We start from the raw sequence: 21638 nt of genomic DNA, 5'->3' as shown, positions 1-21638 counted from the left end.
TTAGGCAAAAAGACCAAAACTCATGTCATCAACAGACCCCTCAGATTCTTCTTTCTTTGCTTCCACTTTCTCCTGCTCAGCTGTGCAGCAGTGGTGGAGGGGGCAGGACCCCCCGCATGGGCAGCTCCAGCCCCTACATGGCTGATGAGGCTCCCAATGTTGACTTTGGCCAGAGCCTTTGCAAATAAGCCCGGCCAGCAAGGTTTAACATTTACATCAGCTGCTTTATTCTCCATCACCATCACGTCATCATCATACTGCATAAGGGCCCAGTAGAAGCAGGCAAGCTCCCAGCCAGAGGCCATGGAGTGGGCCAGGATTAGGCAAACCTTACAGGGTCAGGTACGTGTCACAGAGTCAGGTGAGGGCCTCTCCGCAAGGTGGCCTTAGCTTCCTCAGAAGGACCAGGACCAAGCACCTTACAGGCAGCTTGGGAAACCAGAGACTACATTTTTATTTATTTATTTTAAATATGCTTTTTAAAATTGATTTTTTTTTATCCTCACCTGAGGGCATTTTTCCATATTTTGTTCAGATAGAGTGGGAGGGAGAGAGAGAGAGAGAAACATTGACATGAAAGGGACACATCGAGAGGTTGCCACCCGCACCCAACCAGGGCCAGAGACAAACTGCAACCGAGGTACGTGCCCAGCGGGAACCAAACCTGGGTCTCTCTGGATCACAAGCTGACACTCTAACTGCCGAGCCAAACTGGCCAGGGCCAAAATTGATTTTTTTAGAGAGAGGGGACAAGAGAGGGACAGAGGGATAGAAACAGTGATGTGAGAGAGAAACATTAATCGCTGTCTCCTTCACACCCCCTACTAGGGATTGAGCCTGTAACTCAGCTATGTGCCTTGACTAGGAATTGAACCCGTGACCTCTTGGTGCATGGGACGATTGTCAGTCCACTGAGCCACACGCCTGCCTGCCAGATACTACATTTTTAAAACACAATTATTGACCACTTGTATTTCTCTATTGGTCTATTTTTTTTACTAGAATATTTGCTCTACTTAATTTGCAAAGTTTCTTTGTAAATTGAGAATATCAATTTTTGACCTTCTGCATGTGCTGTGTTTTCTATTTTATCATTTACTATTTATTGATTATTGCCATTTTTTAATTTGCAATTTTTATTTTTTGTGCAAATTTATTACTTTTATTTTGTATTAATTTACTTAATTTTTTTTTTCTTTATTGATTTTAAAGAGAGAGGAAAGGAGAGGGAGAAAGAGATAGACACATCAATGAGAGAGAACATCGACTGGCCACCTCCTGCATGCCCCCCACTGGGGATTTGGCCCACAACCTGGGCATATGCCCTGACCAGGAATTGAACCAGCAACCTCTTGGTACATGGGTCAATGTTCAACCACTAAGCAACACCGGCCAGGCATTAGTTTTTATTTATTGTAGAGTCTGTTGGTATATTCATGCATAGAAAATCCTTGAAAACTTTCTGTCCCCAAATCAAATACTAGCATTTCTTTCTGGTTTTGTTTTAAGGCCACAATATTTCATTTAAATCTTTAGTTTAGCTGAAATCCATTTTCACATAAGGAACATATTCAACTCAATATTTTTTTTTATCAAGTAATTTATTTTCCCATTTATTCTAAATCATTTTATGGGTTATTTTGTGTTTCTTGATCAGTGAAATCACAGTGTGTGGATGTCTATCATGTACCAAAATTGCTACAAATAGAGTGATGAAACAAACATTCTATCTGAAAGGAATTAACAGTTTATTTTGGAAATAGGCAAATAGTTTATTTCAGTGAGATGTGATTAGGATTTGCAAAGGGGTCATCTCTGGGTATTCTGTCTCTTTTTTCTTTCTAATCCTATATGGGGTTACATGCTAAAAAATCTTTCACACACTTGATTGTCTAGATTGTTTCGGAAAATGTGTACATGTCAGCCCACTAGGCGGTGGGGCACATCATGATTTTTATGTGTAATGTTACTGGTTGAATTAGGAGAATGGTGCCCTCCATTGTGACCTGCCTTCATAGGGGTTTCACCTTCTTGCTTTTGAATGTCACCCAGCTCAGCTCATGGCTCCAGAATGCAGGGTGTCCTACTGCCCTCCGGAGCCCTCTGTGGAATTCATCCATATGTCACTAGTTTAGCTAGGTCACTTTGCAGAAACACGTATAATACATAAACACCTATGTTAGGTCACCAGCAGGAACGGCCTTGAGAGAAACGATGTTCCCAGAGGAGGACTATAGCCATGCCATCAAAAGGCTCAGATTTTCAAGCAAGCAGCAGAATCCATCAAACTGTCGGAAACCCAGCATGAAATGAGTCCACGTGAAGCCAAATCACAGCCGCTCTCAGAGAATCCCCTGCCCCTATTCTTTGACTTGAAAATGAACAAACATAAAAGTATTCCTACCATTGCTTTCTTTCTTACTCCCATGGCAATAATGTTCCCTCTTATAATCACATGAAGTTAAAATTATATTTTAAAAAGAATTTCTGTGTTTGCTTGATTTTATCTCAACCTCTGGAACCCAGCTGGCCATCACTTTGTGAGCTAACACTTGCAGACAGAGGAGCGTCGTGACAGATGCCCTTCGTATAGAGTGCAGAATAATGATCGCAGGATCAGGTTAAACTGAGAATGATTTTCACGTCGAGTCTCAGAAAATAAATAAATAAATAAATAAATAAATAAATAAATAAATAAATAAAAATAAAGAGTAAAAATATTGACAGTGACTTCTGAATCTCCAAATTGTCTGCCACAGGCTTCAGAGAAGTACATACAATACAGTTTACCTGCTGTTTGGCCCTGAACACCTAACTTTACTATTTGAAAAAATTAATAAACAGAAACCTCATTTAAAATGGAGTCCGGCCCTGGCTGGTTTGGCTCAGTGGTTAGAGCGTCGGCCTTCGGTCCCGAGAGACCCAGGTTTGGTTCCCACTAAGGGCATGTACCTCGGTTGCAGTTTGTCCCCGGCTCTGGTCAGTCGTGCGGGTGGCAGCCACTCGATGTGTCCCTTCACGTCGATGTTTCTCTCTCTCTCTCCCTTCCTCTCTCTCCCTCCCACTCTATCTGTACAAAAAATGGAAAAAAAAAAAAAAAATGGAGTCCGGCCCTGGCTGGTTTGGCTCAGTGGTTAGAACGTTGGCCCGAAGACCAATGAGTAGCAGGTTTGATTCCAGTCAAGGGCACATACCTCAGTTGTGGTTTGTCCTCAGCCCTGGTCAGTGTCGTGGGGGAGGCAACCAGTCGCTGTGTCCCTCTCACATCGGTGTTTCTCTCTCTCTCTACCTCCCACTCTATCTGAAAATCAATGGAAAATTGTCCTTGGGGAAGGATTAACATACATACATAAATAAATAAATAAATAAATAAATAAATAAATAAATAAATAAATAAATCCCAGAGCCTAGAAGAGAGAATTCTCATGCACATGTCGGCACCATCCTGACCCCGACAGGAAGAGAGGTGCCTTGTCTCTGACAGGAAGTAGCACTACTGTCCTTCGTCAGCAGGAAGAAGATCCCTCCTTGTCAAGTGCCAGCTCAGCCAATGGAAAGTCACTATACTTCAACATTTTAGTTTCCTCAGGACTCTTCATTTGTGACAGCCCCTGGCAAGTCCTTAAAGGAGTAACCCTCTCCTTTGTTTCTCTAGACATGCATGTGGTTCACCGTTAGACTCCATGTTGTTCCTGAATAACCCCGTTTAGCTGGAGAAATGTATGCTTTCTATTTGCATAAGGTGAACAATTCTGAGGCCAGACTGAGCACATGTAGGCAAAGCATTGTCTTCTGCTTTGATTGTGACTCACAGGCCTCCCCAAATGCTCAAAACTAGAGGAAGAACAGAAATCAAGAAGCACAGAAGTGACTGCCAGTAATTCTGACCAGTTTATATTTCTCCCCCTCCAAAGGGAGTCCCCTAACACAGCAGCCCAGGTTTCTCCCCACAGCACCACTGAATGGTCCAACAAGGCTGCACACACACATTTCTAGGATATTAGAGGCAATGATGGCGAAAGCCTCAGGCACCACTGCATGTTGGTAGGGCTGAGACTGACAAGAATCAAGAAAATGATGGAGAAAGAGAAAACTTTCTTTTGATGGATTTTTTTTAATAGTTAATATTTAGATGTAATAATGACTCTTCAATTTTTAAATATGTTTTATTGATTTTTTTTTTTTTTTTAGAGAGAGATAGAAACATCGATGTGAGAGAAAAACATCAATCAGCTGCTTCTTGCACACACACACACACACACACCCCGGGGATCGAGCCTACAACCCGGGCATGTACCCTAACCAGGAATGAACTGGGACCTCTCAGTCCATGGGACAACGCTCAATCCACTGAGCCACACCAGCTGGGCAATAGTCACTTTTCTAAAAAATTTAGGAGGTAGACAGGATTTGACATTTTTCTAAGTGTGTCTGTGAATATCTATTACCACCTTTTGGAAGCTAAAAAATATTGCACAATGAATTTATATCACAGATGTTACATCTGTCCTTGGATGCTAGCATTACAAAGAAATTACAGTGGTTCTTCTGTCATCAGAAAGTCACTTATGTTCTTTTTGTTTGTTACTTGCTCTCTTTTTAATTTAGTAATTCAAATAATCTGAGGAGTTACCTTTAAGAGACTCTATGAGTGGGTGAGAGATTTTAAGATCAAATATATATAATGTCCCCAGTGTCTCACATAAGGGCTGATCCTTATTAAACTCCCAAAGATATCTAGAATGAATGATGAATGAATATTTTACACTAGAACCTAGGGTTAGGAGCACTTTGTACCTTGCCTCAAATCAGGCAACTGGTAATAATAATAGTTAACTTTTATCAGAAGCTTACTAGGTTCCAGATAATATTCCAAGTGCTTTTATAAGTATCAGTCATTTTGTGCATTTTTGTTTTGTTTTGTTTTCTTATCATCCCATGAAGGAAAAAACAAAAACAAATGCCTCTGTGCTCTTAAAATAATGGAATTAGGACTGTAGAGAAGAAAAAACATTTCCTCTGTCTTCCCAGGACTGGTAGCTGAGTCTGTGAAATACGCTGAGAGCAGGTAGATCGACAGAAGAAAGGCATGTACATTTATTATTTTTCAATGTTATGTGCACAGAGACATCACAGGAAAAAAAGAGAGAATACCCAGCATAGCAGTGAGATTTGGGAACTTAATCATTTTAATAGGGGAAGATGAGAGGGAATGTAGGCAACTCAGGGAAAAAATAAAGACTTGTTTTAGGAAAGAGGAATGGGCCCTTAGAAGAATAGATGGGAGATGGGATAGTTTGTGACAGAGTTTGTCTGGGTGCTATGTCAGCTTCCTGTCTCCTCTCCTGTGATGAGCAGATCTTTCCTGGTTGATGAAATTCCTGAGTAGAGGATGGATGACAATTGAGTTTTTTGGAGGTTCAGATTTTAAGTAGATAAGAAGTATTCAGAGAAAGCCTCTACTTACAGTAGTTTCTTGTTTTTCAAATTCCCTCAGTTCAAAAGAATCAATATGCCAAAGTGGTATATTTTGGGATGGCATGTCCTGAACTCTTCCAGGACAAATGGGCAGAAATTTCAGAAAGGCGGTGTATTCAATAAAAGCAAAACTCAGTGTAAGCCTCTTCTTACCCTAGTGGTATTTTCCACCAGGATATTTTCAAGCAAAGGCTGTTCAGCTGCTATCCAAGGTACTATGAGGTAAACGCAGTGTATTTTAGGAGTTGAAAAGGGATTCTCGTGTTATCTTATTTGTAAAGTGTCTTGTCTTAAGGTAAGACACCTGGACAAGATAAACTTAAACCAAAAAAGAACAATGATTGGACATTTGATTATTTCTTATTAAGAAAACATGATGGAAGACATTTTGAGTAAGTAGAAATCCAGGTTGATATAAAGGCACAATGATTGTTTTCACCAGCTACTCTTTTTCTGTGATCAATTCTACCATCCTAATTACAAATGTATTCACAGAAATTATTTTTCCACTCAATTTCCTCAAGTAACTTGCATTATTAGTGCAACTAGAGACCTTGGTCTTCTGTGTTCGTGATTTCCTAAGCCTCACAGTTTTATTATTTCATGGTATTTATATCCTTGAACAAATACCATGTATTTATTTAAAAACTTACTATATCATGTTTGAAACTTGAAGCAATTTCTTGGATCAGAAAATATAACTTCATGAAATAGAGTGAATTTACCGCAACTGAATTTTAATAAGCAGCCGATTGAACATTATTTCAAGGATTTGTGCATACCTGAAAACAATATATACCAATTTTTACATTTTCCTATGGTCAAGCATCACAATGAACAACTATATGTAACTAGTTAATCCTTTTTCTTAAGTGAGTTTCCAGAGAGAAGTCTTTTTATCCAAGTTATAATTAAAGGGTTTTTCATCCTGTTTTTAGCATCCCTACTTCCTTGGATTTCTCTAAAGCTTTGAAAAAGATAATGAAAGGTATCTGAAAATTTTATTTTACGTGGGAATTCTAGAATGAAAAAGTAAGACTATGTATTTTTTCTGTCTAATATTTTACAGATTAGGTCACACTCTCTTCCTAGAGAAGCTGTCAAAGTGTAATGGAAAAGACCTGTTGCTTTTTAAAAATTTAGGGGTGACATTAATTAATAAAATTATATAGTTTCAGGTGTACAATTCTATAATACATCATCTGTATATTGTACTGTGTGTTCACGACCACACGTCAAGTCTCCTTCCATCACCATTTATCCCCCTTTACCCTCTTCTACCTCCCCACACCTCCCTTCTCCCTTTCCATGTCCAATCTGGTAATCGCCATATAGTTGTCTGTCAATGGGTTTGATTTTTTTTTTTCTTTTTTTTCTAAATCCTCACTCAAGATTAGTTTTCCATTGATTTTTAGATAGAATGGAAGGGAGGAAGAGAGAGAAACACTGATGTGGGAGATACACATTGATTCATTGCCTCCCGCAGGGCTGTCAGGGCTGGGGATCGAACCTACAAACAAGGTACTTGCCCTTGATTGGGAACCAAACTTGTAACTCTTTGGTCCGAGCTCTAATCACTGAGCCAAACAATCCAGGGCTTTTTGTTCTTTTTTTTTTTTATTATTATGTTGTTTTTTTATTTTATTTTTTTCAATTTGTATTAATTTATTTTTGTTACAAATGTTTCTCCTTTTTCCCCCATGGACACCCTCCTCCCCATCCTGCCACCCCCACTGCCCCAGGCACTGTTGTCCATGTCCACTGGTCACACCTACATGAATGTGATTTCTTAGCTTTATCTAATTCACCACCCCTCCATTTCTCTGAGTTTTGTCGGTCTGAACCATACTCCTTTCTATGTCCCTGGGTCTATTTTATTCATCAGCTTATTTTGTTTATTATATTCCACAAATAAGTGAGATCATGTGACATATTTCTTTCTCTGATTGGCTTATTTTGCTTAGTATAATGCTGTCCAGGTCCCTCCACGTCATCTCAAAAGATAAGAGATCTTTCTTTCTTACAGCTGCATAGTACTCCATGTGTATATGTACCTCAGCTTTTTTATCCACTCGTCTACTGATGGACACTTGGGCTGTTTCCAGTTTTTAGCTATTGTAAATAGTGCTGCTATGAACATGGGGGTACCTATACTCTTTCTGATTGGTGTTTCAGGCTTCTTAGGGTATATTCCTATAAGTGGGATCACTGGGTCAAATGGTAGTTCAATTTTTAATTTTTGAGGTAACACTATAGAGTTTTCCATAGTGGCTTCACCAGTTTGCATTCCCACCAGCAGTGTACCAGAGTCCCCTTTTCTCCACACCCTCACCAGCACTTGTTTTTTGATGATTTGTTGATGGCGGCCATTCTGACAGGTGTGAGGTGATACCTCATTGTTGTTTTAATTTGCATCTCTCTGATAGTTAGTGATGTTGAGCATTTTTTCATATGTCTCTTGGCCATTTGTATGTCCTGTTTGGAGAGGTGTCACTTTAGGTCCTCTACCCATTTTTTAATTGGGTTCTTTGTCTTCCTTTTGTTGTGTTGTGTTAGTACTCTACATATTATGGAAATTAACCCTTTATCTGAAATATCATTGGCAATTATGCTGTCCCATATAGTGAGTTCCCTTTCCATTTTGATGGTTGTTTCTTTTGCTGTGCATAAGATTTTTACTTTGATGTATCCCCATGTGTTTATTTTTTATTTTGTTTCTCTTGCCTTAGGTATTGTATCCGTGAAAATTCTGCAGTGCATGATGTCTGAAATTTTGTTGCCTGCATTTTCTTCTAGGATTTTTATGAATTCAAGAGTCACATTTAAGTCTTTTATCCATTTTGAGTTTATTCTTGTGTCTGGTGTAAGTTGGTGGTCTAGCTTAATTTGTTTGCATGTAGTTGTCCAATTTTGCCAACACCATTTATTGAAGAGACTGTCTTGACTCCACTGTATCCTCTTGCTACCTTTGTCAAATATTAATTAAGCATATTGTCTTGTGTCAATTTCTGGGTTATCTGTTCTGTTCCATTGATCTATGTGCCTGTTCTGGTGCCAGTACCAGGCTTTTTTGATTACAGTGGCTTTGTAGTATAACCTGAAATCTGGTATTGTGATCCCAACTACTTTGTTCTTCATTTTGAAGATTGCTGTGGTAATTCAGGCCCTCTTTTGGTTCCATATAAACTTTTGGAGTATTTGTTCTAGTTCTAGTTCTGTGAAGTATATCATTGGTATTTTGATGGGAATTGCATTGATTCTATAGATAGCTCTGGGTAGTATGGACATTTTAATGATGTTAATTCTTCAAATCCATGAACATGGTATATGCTTTCATTTTTTTTTTTTTTTTTATATCTTCCTCTATTTCTTTTTTCAATGACCTGTAGTTTTCTGTGAAGAGATCCTTTACTTAAGTTTACTCATGGGTATCTTAATATTTTTGCCATGCTAGTAAATGGGATTTTTTTTTAGTTTTTCTTTCTGTGAGTTCATTGTTCATGTATAAAAATGCCATCGATTTCTTGACATTAATTTTGTATCCTGCTACTTTTCCAAATTCATTTATTAGCTCTAGTAGATTTATGTTGGAGTCTTTAGGGTTTTCTATGTACAATATCATGTCATCTGCAAATAATGACAGTTTCACATCCTTTCCAATCTGGATCTCTTTTATTTTTTCTTCATGCTTAATTGCTGCGGCCAAGTCTTCCAGTACTATGTTAAATAAGAGTGGCAAAAGTGGGCATCCCTGTCTTGTTCTTGTTTTTAAGGGAAGTGCTTTAATTATTGCCCATTGAGTATGATGTTGCTGTAGGTTTTTCATATATGGCCTTTATTATGTTGAGATATGATCTCTCTATTTCCACATTGCTGAGCATTTTTATTAGAGACTGGTGCTGGATTTTGTCGAATATTGTACCATCCTTGCATCTCTGGGATGAATCCCACTTGGTCATGGTGAATAATTTTTCTGATGTATTCCTGGATCCGATTTTCTAATATTTTGTTAAGGATTTTGGCATCTGTGTTCATCAGGGATATTGGTCTGTAGTTTTCTTTCTTTGTAGTGTCTTTATCCAGTTTTGAAGTTAGGATTATGCTGGCCTCATAAAATGAGTTTGGAAGTGTCCTGTGTTCTTAGATTTTCTGGAAGAGTTTGAGGAGAATGGGTATTAGATCTTCTTTGAATGTTTGGTAATACTCCCTTGTGAAGCCATTCGGGCCTGGACTTTTGTTTGCTGGGAATTCTTAATTACATCTTCAATTTTCTTTGTTGTTATTGGTCTGTTCAAGTTTGCTATTTCTTCCTGGTTCAGTTTTGGGAGACTATGTGTTTTTAGAAATTTGTCTATTTTGCCTAGATTGTCCAATTTGTAGGTGTATAAATGTTCACAGTATGCTTTGATTATTTTTTGTATTTCTGTGGTGTCAGTTGTTACTTTTCCTCTTTTGTTTCTGATTTTGATTATATGGGTCCTTTTTTTATTTTCTGGTGGGTCCATCAATCTTTTCTATCATTTCAAAGAACCCGCTTTTTGTTTCATTGTTCCTTTGAACTATTTTCTTTAGTTTCTATGTTGTTTATTTCTGCTCTGACCTTTATTATTTATTTTCTTCTACTTGCTCTGTGTTTTTCTTATTGTTTTCTTTCTAGTTATTTAAGTTGTAGGGTTAGAGAGTCAATTAGAACTTTTTTTTTTGTTTCTTTGGATAGCCCTATAGTGATATGAACTTCTCTCTCAGGACTGCTTTTGCTGCATCCCATAGATTTCTTGTTGTTGTGTGTTCGTTTTCATTGGTTTCCAGAATGCTTTTAATTTCTTCCTTGATCTTGTTTGTAACCCATTTGTTGTTTAATAACATGTTCTTTAGACTCCTAGTGTTTAAATATTTTTGTGTGTTTTTGTTGTAATTGAGTTCTAGTTTCATGCCACTGTGATCCAAGAAGATACTTGATATGATTTCAATCTTCTTGAATTTGTAGAGACTTGCTTTGTGTCCTAACATGTGGTCTATCTTTGAGAATGTCCCGTGAGCACTTAAGAAGAATATATATTCTGTAGCTTTGGGGTGAAATGTTCTGTAAATATCAATTAAGTCCAAATAATCTAGTTTGTCATTTAAAGACTCTATGTCCTTGTTAAGTTTTTGTCTGGAAGATCTATCCAGTGGTGTCAGTGGGGTGTTAAAGTCACCCACTATTATTGTATTACTATTGGTCTCTCCCTTGAAGTCCTCCAGAAGTTTTGAATATATTTTGGTGCTCCCATATTTAGTGCATATATGTTTACCAGGGTTATATTATTTTGTTGGATTGATCCTTTTAATATTATGTAGTGATGTTCTTTGTCTCTTATTATGGCCATTGTTTTGAAGTCTATCTTGTCAGATATGAGTATTGCTACACTAGGTTTCTTTTAATTTTTATTTGCTTGGAAAGTTTATTTTCCATCTGTTTATTTTCATCCTGTGTGAGTCTTTTGTTGTGAGGTGGGTCTCTTGTAGACAGCATATATACAGGTCATGTTTTCTTATCCAATCAGCTACCCTATGTCTTTGTCTTTTGATTGGAGTATTTAAGCCATTTACATTTGGGGTTATTATTGATAGATAGTTGTTAGTTGCCATATTTGTTTTATGCCTGTGTTTCTCTTTTTCTCTCTCTGTTTCTTCTTCTTCTTCTTACAACAGTTCCTTTAGCATTTCTTGCAGTGCTGGTTTGGTGGCACTAAATTCTTTTAGCCTTTTTTTTTAATCTGTGAAGCTCTTTATTTCTCCTTCAGTTTTGAATGATAGCCTTGCTGGATAGAGTAACCTTGGATTCAGACACTTGCCTTGCATTACTTTGTACACTTCATGCCACTCCCTTCTGGCCTGCAGTGTTTCTATTGAGAAATCAGCTGTCAGTCTAATGGGAGCTCCCTTGTAGGTAGCTTTCTATCTCTCTCTTGCTCCTTTAAAATTCTTTCTTTGTCTTTAATGTTTGCCATTTTTATTATGATGTATCTAGCTGTGGGTCTTTTGGGGTTCACCTTGCTTGGGACTCTATGTTTCCTGGACTTGTGTGATTTTTTCCTTCACCAGTTTAGGAATGTTTTCTGTCATTATTTCTTTAAACAGGTTATCTATTCCTTTCTCTGATTCTTCTCCTTCTGGTACACCTATAATGCAAATGTTGTGTTTTGTGTTGTTCCACAGCTCCCTTAAACTTTCCTCCAGCTTTTTAATTTTTTTCCCCATTTGCTGGTCTATTTGGGTGTTTTTCTCTACCTTGTCTTCTAAGTCACTGATTCAGTCTTTAGCTTCTTCTAATCTACTATAGAACCCTTCATAGGTATTTTCATAACAGCTATGCCATTCTTTACTTCCTCTTGATTTTTTTGCATAGCTTTCACCTCTTTTTTAAAGCTGAAGTAGTTCCCAGTGAACTCTTCATAATTCTTATTCAGTTGCTTGTAGTTCTCACCAAATTGTTTGAGCACCCTTATAATCATTGCTTTGAATTTTTTATCTGAGAAGTTGCTTTCTTCTAATTGTTGTAGTTCCTTTTCTGGTGATTCCTCTCTTTTCATTTGGGTGTTGTTTCTTTGTCTCACCATTTTAGCAATCTGGTAATTCTAAGCCCAGTGAGGGATGTTGGAGTGTGTAGGCAGGTTGGTGTGTATCAACTAAGGCTGCTGTGCCTCAGCCTGTTTTGGTGTATGGCTCCTCTTGCCTGCTGTAGGTCTTGAAGGGTTGACACCTGGCAGCTGGTAATGGTCTGTCATGTAGGTCTTGGCTCCCCAAGACTTGCTGCTGCTAGGGTTGGGGCATTGCTCCTCATCAGCTTCTGCTGACGTTGCTGGGGATGGGTCTCAGCTGCCAATATGTGCTGCTGCTGCCTGTGGTGCATGGGTCTTTCTAGTGCACTGCTGGGGTGTGTGGGTCACACTGGTATGTTTCTGGAGTACATGGGGTTCTGCTTGTATGCTGTTAGGGTGCGTGGGTTCCACTGCCATCCTGCCGGGGTCTGTGGGTTTCTCTGATATGCTTCTGGGGTACATGGACCTAGGTGGTGTTCTGCTGGGGTTCAGGATCCCTCTGGTACGCTGCTGCAGTTCATGGGTCCCTCTGGTGTGCTGCTGGGGGGCATGGGTACTGCTAGTGTGCTGTTGGGGCTCAGTTTCTCATCAGTCACTGCTAGAGGCGAGTGTCAGCTCCCAGTTACACTGCTACTGCTACTGCTGTTGCCAGGGGGTGCTCTCAGGTCCCAATCCTTTACTGCTGTTGGGGGCTGAGGATGCTCTGCACCTGGGACTTTGCTGCTGCTGGGGGAAGGGGCTCCACTCCAATTCCACTGCTACAGTTGTCAGGGGAAGGTCTCAGTTGCACTAGCCCTGCTGCTTGGGCAGGGGAATCACTCTTGATCAGCCTTTGTTGATGCCACAGGGGATGAGTTTAAGATGCCAATCAGAACTGCTAATCTTTGTTGGGGGTGGGGTTCTACTCCTGCCCAGTCACTGTTACTGTGGGGGTAGGTGCTGGGCTCCCAAGCTGATGCTAGTGCTGTGGGAGCCACTGGGAGCCTGGGTGGGCCACTGCTGCTGTTGAGGGTGGGGCTCTGGCTCTTGGCCAGTTTTGGTTACTGCAGCAGGCACCTCGATAGCACTGCTACTGTGTGCCAATCATACTGACACAGCTGAGTCCACTGGACCCATCGTGCAAGGGGCTCTGGTGGACTCAGGTCACGCAGCCTTAGCTGCTCCCAGAGAACATTTCGGATCTTTCAAAATGGCAGGGCCTCCCGGACACACGGGAAAAGTTTGCTACCACGGTAGCCAGCTGCTTTCTGTCCACAGCACAGAAACCTTCTGCCCCGTGTCTCTGCACTGCTCAAGGTTGGTCATCCACACTCACACTCACTCACACCCTTTCACACTGTCACACACTCACCCTCGCTCTGGTCCTGCCCCCTGACATCTTTTTTTTGTTCTTTTTGCTTAACCCCTTCACCTGTTTCATCCAGCTCCACAACACCCCTTCCCTGTTACAGCTGTCAATCTGTTCCCTGTGTCTATGAGTCTGCTTCTATATTATTTGTTTATTAGACTCCATATATCAGTGGAATCATATGGTACTTGTCTTTCTCTGAACCTGGTTTTTGTTTTGAAGTTAGAGAACTTACTGTGTTCAAGTTCTCCCTTGCCACTGGGTGACCTGAGCAACTCCTATTATCTTAATCAGACTACTTATTTCATTCCCAAATGTAAGAAGTGGTAATAATACACACTTCACATGGTTATTATACAAATGAGTAGAATAATGTGTGAAAACATTCTTATATTGATTCAAGAAGCATTTACTGAGACTACATTATGCACAAGTTTACTAAGGACATGCAGATTAAATAAAATAAAGCAGTGGTTTGTAAAATTTAAAGCAATATACACATTATGTAGCTTTATTCAAAGATCTTAATTAGGCCCTGGCTGGTTTGGTTTAGTGGTTAGAGTGTCGGCCTGCGGTCCAGAGAGACCCAGGTTCAGTTCCCGTTAAGGGCACGTATCTCGGTTGCAGTTTGTCCCCGGCCCTGGTTGGGTCGTGCTGCTGGCAGCCACTCAATGTGTCCTTTTCATGTCGATGTCTCTCTCTCTCTCTCTCTCTCTCCCTCCCACTCTATTTGAACAAAAAATGGCAAAATGTCCTCAGGTGAGGGGGAAAAAAAGATCTTAATTAGCACATCACTGACTGATATATAGTTTAGTCCTAATATTTAACTCCAGAGTTTCAAAATAATCTTAGTATATAATATACTGAACAGATCAAATGTGACCATATTTGCAAAGGAGAATTAGTACAGTAGCCCCCTCATATTTTTAATTTCTCTTTCCACAGTTTCCATTGTTTGAAGTCAACTGTGATCCAAAACTATTAAATAGAGATTCCAGAAATAAACAACTCATAAATGCTCATCATTTATGTAATGGGTATGTAATGAAATCTTGTCCATCTTTTGCGGTCCTGCCAGGGTTGCAAATTATCCTCTTGTCCAGAATATCAACATCATAGTGCAAGAGCGAAAAAGAGATAATATTCACATTACTTGTAGTACATTGTAATATTATAATTATTCTATTTTATTTTTAGCTATTGCTGTAATTTCCTACTGGGCCTAATTTATAAATTAAAACAGTATTGTATGCATGTGTAGGAAGAAAACAGTATATATAGGCTTTGGTACTATCTATGGTTTCCAACATCTACTGGGGGTGTTAGAACATATCCCCTGTGGATAAGGGGGAAACTATTATATATAATTTGTAACAACTTCCACTCTCAGCCCCCTCACATGCCCTCCACGATGTTACTTTTCTCTCTCTATTAACTTTCACTACACAAAGTTCCTTTTTAATCTTGCTTTCCTTACTCTAAAATGCAACTGTTTTGCTTGCTCAAATTATATGAATTGGGATGATGCTTCATTGTTTTGCTTATTCTGAAATTAAACTGCACAATGACAGAAAGACAACAAATTATCATTGTTTTGGAAGTTAGAGAACAATTAGATGTTTGTACATCAGAAGAGGAAACGTCTCCAGCGCCTATAACAAATGTGGGAAATCAAACAATTTAGGAGTCTCAGCTAACAAAACCATCATGACACATTCGTTGTGAAATTGTCTCTGCTGTTCTATTGATGTTTCTAAATGGCTAAGAAATTACTTCTCAAAGTACGTGGTGTGATGAGAGCCAGGTAAGAACTATTAGGCATCTTTCTTCATTGATCATTTTCATATGGTAATTGGAGATGCCAAGCTCACCCTGTGTTTCTCTTTTCAAAATTAGGGAGCTCTTTATGCTGCACATATAGCCTTGTATTATCTAGCTGTTATCTGAAAGTAAAGTACTGTGCTGAGGATATGTCCTTAAGTGTTCTAGGGGTCCCTGAGCAGGTTCCAGAATTTGAAGAGTGGAGAATACTGCTCATATTTGCTAGAGGAAGTCATTTAGCTTAGTAGTTTACACACACAATTTTATTTAGACACAAACAGGTTTCTGTTCTGGCTCTGCCATTTATTGACGATCTAAATTTTACTTATCTTTTTTTAAAAATTTTTTCTTTATTTATTTTATTTATTGAAAAAAAAATTTTCTCTATTGTTTTGAGAGAGAGAGGAAGGGAGAGGGAGAGCGAAACATCGATGAGCGAGAACATCGATTAGCCACCTCCTGCATGCCCCTCACTAGAATTTAGCCCACAACCTGGGCACGTGCCCAGACCAGGAATCGAACCAGCGACCTCTTGGTACATGAGTCAACGCTCAACCACTGAGCCACACCAGCCGGGATATCTATTTCACTTTCTAAGCTTTATTTTCTCAGTCATATAAGGAAATAATGGCAGCCTATACCTTAAGTGGTTGTAATGAGTACTTAAAAAGTTAATACAAGTAATGAAATTTTTACCATGTCTGATATTTAGTAATCCGTCACTAAATATAAATGATTGTTCACCATGGTTAAGATTGGCAGTATCCTGGCGGGCCGTGTGACCTAAGGACAGCAAAGTGATTAGAGTTGGGAACACGCAGGAGCGTGCAGAATCCCAGGAAAGTAAAACAAACAAAAAAGCCACCCAGTGATCAAAGGGGGGAGAAATGGTGACACACATCATCTCATTACATTGAATTCTAACAAACCATTTAAAGAAAAATGTTTTTGTAACTTATTTTAACAACAAAAAAATAATTTGAGAAACAGATAAATTAAATAATATACCCAATTTTACATTGTTATTGTGTTTTGCAGAGTTAGCATTTGATCCTGTGTCTGTCTGATTTAAAGTCCTTTTTTTCTTCTTTTTTTTTCACACAAGCCAATATAAAATATCAGACATGCTACGATTAGGAAGTTGCAGGTAATACACATTCAAGGCAAAGAGCAAGCATATTGGATCGTGGCAGTGACCAGATAGGCTTTGAGAGCACTGGATGTGTCTGTGATTCTCCACTAAAGACTATTGGCCACAGCAGGTCCTCGGGAACAGCCCAGCAGTGCAGGATGTGAATGACGGGTCTCAGTTCATAGAGGTGTGAGTACAAATGACCAGGATGTCTGGATAGAGGAATCCAAGGCTGGTGTTGACAGAATACGCCTAAGAAGCAGAGTGCCCATAAATCTTTGACTGCCTCAACAGCCATGAAAGCAATATAAAATAGCTCACCACTATAACAATAATGAAGTAATAAGATTTATTATAGTACTGTGCAGCTCTGTCAAGCACTATAAAGGTGTCTTCCTCATACTAACTCCAATTTTTATAATAAGCCTGCAAGTCTGATGTTGGTCTTCATATTTTATAGACCTAAAATGTGAGGCTCTAAAAGAGACTATAATTTGCCCAAGGTCCTGTGATTAAATAATGGTGGAAAAATCACATTTATTAGAAATGCAGAAGGGGGTTTGGCTAGGAGGCAGGGCAACTGAATTCTATTCACAATAGAATTAGTAAAATCTTCAGTAGATTGTTTTATCTTCCGATATATAGCAGCCTGGTGTGAAGAAAGAGCACTTGACAATGACAAAGTATTCTTTGTCTTTAGTTTTGCTTCATGTTATAAAATGCAGCCCTGGACATACCACCCAGTTAAACTGTTTGACCCTCAGTATCCTCAGTTGTAAAATATGACAATAATATTTCCCATCTCTTTCACTAAGCAGTAGGAAGACTGTAATAAAATCATGAGTTGACACTACATAAGTTCAAAGATAATATGCAAATGTGACATTACTTTTGCCTATCTCCCTGGAGCTATATTTGAATAAAATGGGTTAATACATATGAAAATGCTATCCAATTATAATGAAAAATCAAGAATCATTAAGGATAAGCATAACCATTCCTGCAAGGTATATAGGTTTATGAATATTTATGTTCTCATTACTATATGATCCAAGAATTTTTTAAACAATTATGTTTATCATGAACCCTATATTATTAACATAAAACAATGGGGCATTTTTGGTCAAGATGGCGGCATCTGTAAGCATGATACTTGAATATTCACACAATCACATCAAAATTACATCTAAACTGCAGAAAAACCATCTTTCAGAACTGCCTGAAATCTAGCTGAATAAAAGTCCTACAACTAGGGATTTAAAAAAGAAGCCACATTGACAATGGTAGGTGGGGCAGAGATGTGGGAAGGGCTGGTCCCACACTCATGTGCTGTGGATAAAAATTGGGAGGGATATCTTGGGTGCAGAGGTTCCCCCCTGAAGAGTAAGGAGTCCCAGCCCCACACCAGGCCCTCCAGCTCAGGGTCCTAGGGCCAGGAAGAGAAGTCCCCGTAACTTCTGGCTGTGAAAACCAATGGGAATTGTGACTGAGTTAAATGGAGGGCTTCTGGAGTCCCAGGGAGTTTCTCTTAAAGGGCCCACACATTGATTTACTCAAACTCACTCCCTCTGAGCTCCCAGCACTGGGGAAGCTGCTTGAAAGGAAGCAATGCCATACAGAAAGGAACTGAATTGTCTGCCTTCAGGGTGAGAGCTGGGAGGGCAGCTTTGTGCCAGACAAAAGTGCTGGCAGAGGCCAGTATTCCTTTGATGTGCCCACCCCTCCAGAGTTGGCAGGCGGGAACTATATCAGAATCTACATCAATCTGGCTCAAACTGTTCACCCTACCCTGTTGATTCATTGAGATTCTACCATACCCAAACTGTAGACTCACCCAAGCCATTTCCAGTGGCTTTTCCATATAAACAGCATCTCTTGCCTCATGCTTCACATTTTCCTAAAACCTCCCAAACAAGCAGCAGTTGGTCCCTGGATACCCTGTACCTCTTGCTAAGTGGCCCCAGGTGCAGCACTAGTGGCAGCCAGACTTTGTTTTTACCTTGGTCTCTCCTGGACACCTCCAAGCCCAATCAAAGCAGCAGCTATCTGTAGATTTCTTTGTAGCTGGTTCCGGGTGGCCCTAGGAGGGCACAGGTCATGGCTGACTTTACGCCTCCCAGAATGCCCCAGAGCCAGTGCACTAGGTGGACAGCTTCAGACCACAGTGGATTACAACCCTACCATTCCCGAGTGACACAATCAAGGGCTGTAATCGTCAGGCACCAAAGCCCCACTGAAGCAAGTCCTGCTCCATAAGGTCAACACTTGCACAGCAGCTTCCCTGCTGTAGTCGCTCCCAGCTCTAGTAGCCGATTGGCATGGTGGTCAATTCCTCCCAATGACTCCAACAGCAATCAAGTCTCAACTACAACAGGACGGTGAACACAGCACACAAGGGCATACCTGGAGTGCCCAGCTCAGGTGACTAGGGAGGCTGCACCACTGGGCCCTACAGCACACCTACTACATAGGAACACCCTACCCAGTCTTGGAGACAGAACAGCTGTACCTAATATACAGAAACAACCATAGTGAAGCAGCCAAATGCAGAAACAATAAAAAAGGTCCAAAATGAAAGAACAGTAGAAATATCTAGAAAAAGAAATAATTAAATAGAGGCAAGCAGACTACCAGATACAGAGTTCAAAACAATGGTTATAACAGCGTAAATAAAAAAGACTCCAAATAATGAAAATAATGTAAGGAGCCTCTGGGAAAATTTAAAGCACACCAACACTTGCATCATGGTGATTCTGGAAGGAGAAGAGAGAGAACAAGGAACTGAAAACCAATTTGAAAGTATAGTTACAGAAAACTTTCCTAACCTGGAGAAGGAAATAGACATACAAGTCCAGGAGGTGCAGAGAGTCCCAAACAAGATGGACCTAAAGAAGCTCACATCAAGACACATGATAATTAAAATGGCAAAGGTAAAGACAAAGAGAGAATCTTAAGAGCAGCAAGAGAACAGCAGTTAGTTACTTACAAGGGAATTCCCATAAAACTGTCAGTTGATTTCTGACAGTTTTTGCAGGCCAGAAATTATTCGAAGAGATGAAAAGTAAAGACCTCCAAGCAAGATTACTCTACCCAATAAAGCTATCATTTAAAATCAAAGGACATATAAAGAGTTTCCCATCTCTATAATGATTAGTGACATTGAGCATTTTTTCATATGCCTATTGACCATATTTATGTCCTTTATGGAGAAGTGTCTATTCAGGTCCTTGGGCCATTTTAAAATTGAATTGTTTTTCTTCCTGGTGTTGACTTGTATAAGGTTTTTATATATTTTGCTAATTAACCCCTTATCAGATGTATCATCGGTGATTATGTTCTCCCAGTGAATTCCCTTTTCATTTGGTTGATTTTTTTTTTGTTTTGTTTTGTTTTGTTTCTGATCATAAGCTTTTTAGTTTAATGCAGTTCCATTTGTTTATATTTTCTTTTGTTTCTCTTGCCCTAGGAGATATATTGGTAAACATATTGTTAGGCAAGATGTCTGAGATTTTATTGCCTATGTTTTTTTCTCTGATTTTTATGGTTTCACAACTTACATTTAAGTCTTTTAACCATTTTGAGTTAACTTCCTTCCTTCCTTCCTTCCTTCCTTCCTTCCTTCCTTCCTTCCTTCCTTCCTTCCTTCCTTGTGTCTTTTTTGCATGTACCTGTCCAATTTTCCCAACATCGTTTATTAAAGAGACTGTTTATACTCCATTTTATGCTCTTGCCCCCTTGGTCAAATATTAATCAACCATAAAGATGAGGGTTGATTTCTGGGCTCTCTGTTCTGTTCTATTGAGCTATATGTCTATTCTTGTGCCAGTACCAGACTGTTTTGATTACAATGGCCTTGTAGTGTAGTTTGATATCTGGTATTGTTATCCTTCCACCTTTGTTCTTCTTTCTCAAGATTGCTGTGGCCATTTTGGGTCATTTTTGTTTCCATAAAAATTTTGGAAATATTTTTTCTAGATCTTTGAAATATGCCATTGGTACTTTATTAGGAATCATGTAAAATCTATAGATTGTTTTGAGTAGTATGGGCATTTTAATTATGTTAATTCTTCCAATCCATGAGCATGGTATATGCTTGCACTTATTTGTATATTCCTCAATTTATTTATTCAAGTTTTTTCTATAGTTTTCTGAGTACATGTCTTTTACCTCTATGGTTAAATGTATTTCTAGCTAATATATATATTTTTTGTTGTTAAAATAGTAAATGAGATTGTTTTCTTAGTTTGTCTTTCAGATAGTTCATTACTGGTGTATAACAATGCCACTGATTACTGAATATTAATTTACATCCTGCTACTTTGCCAAATTTATTTATTAGATTTGTAGGTTTTGGTGAAGTCTGTAGGGTTTTCTATGTTCAATGTTATGTCATCTGTAAATAATGACAGTTTTACTTCATCCTTTAGAATTTACATGCCTTTTATTTCGTCTTCATGTATGATTGCTGTGGCTAGAATTTCCAGTGCTATGTTGAATAACAGGTAAAAGTAGACATCTCTGTCCTGTTCCTGATCTTAAGGAAAGCACATTTAATTTTTGCCCATTGAATATGATGTTGGTTGTAGGTTTTTTATATATGGCCTTTATTATGTTGACGTATGATCCTTCTATTTCCACTTTGCTAAATTTTTTTTTATAACTGGGTGATAGATTTTATTGAATGATTTTTCTTTCTGCATCTATTGATATGATCATGTGATTTTTTTCTTACATTTTCTTAATGTGATGTAGCATATTTATTGATTTGGAAATATTATACCAACCTTGCACCCCCAGAATAAATCCCACTTGATCATGGTGTTTGATTTTTTGAATGTACTGATGGATCCATTGAGGATTTTAGCATTTATTTTCATCAGGGATATTGGCCTGGGATTTTCATCAGGGAGATTTTCTTTCTTTGTAGTGTCTTGATATGGTTTTAGAGTTAGGATAATGCTGGCCTCATAAAAATAGCTTGGAACTCTTTCCTCCTTTTAAATTTTGGAAATAGTTTGAGGAGGATAGGTGTGTTAGTTCTTTGAATACTTGGTGTAATTCTCCTGTGAAGCCATTCAGCATAGGACTTCTGTTTTCTGGGAGGTATTTTTGCTACTATTTCAATTTTATTAATTTTTATGAGTCTATTTGAGTTTTATGATTTTTTTCTTATTTAGTTTTGTAAGATTATATGTTTCTAGGAATTTGTCCAATTCACCCAGGTTGTCATATTCCAAGAATATATTATAAGAATTCTGAAACACTAATATGAAAG

General features: G+C 38.8%; 1 pseudogene; it reads right to left on the bottom strand.

The window, feature by feature from the left end:
• On the bottom strand, window positions 1-305 carry LOC118625562 (annotated as a pseudogene).
• Window positions 306-21638: the final 21333 nt, after the last annotated feature.

Source organism: Molossus molossus, unplaced genomic scaffold, assembly GCF_014108415.1.
Source record: "Molossus molossus isolate mMolMol1 unplaced genomic scaffold, mMolMol1.p scaffold_m16_p_11, whole genome shotgun sequence".
Taxonomy (NCBI): Eukaryota; Metazoa; Chordata; class Mammalia; order Chiroptera; family Molossidae; genus Molossus; species Molossus molossus.
This window is presented reverse-complemented; position numbering and strand designations above follow the sequence as displayed.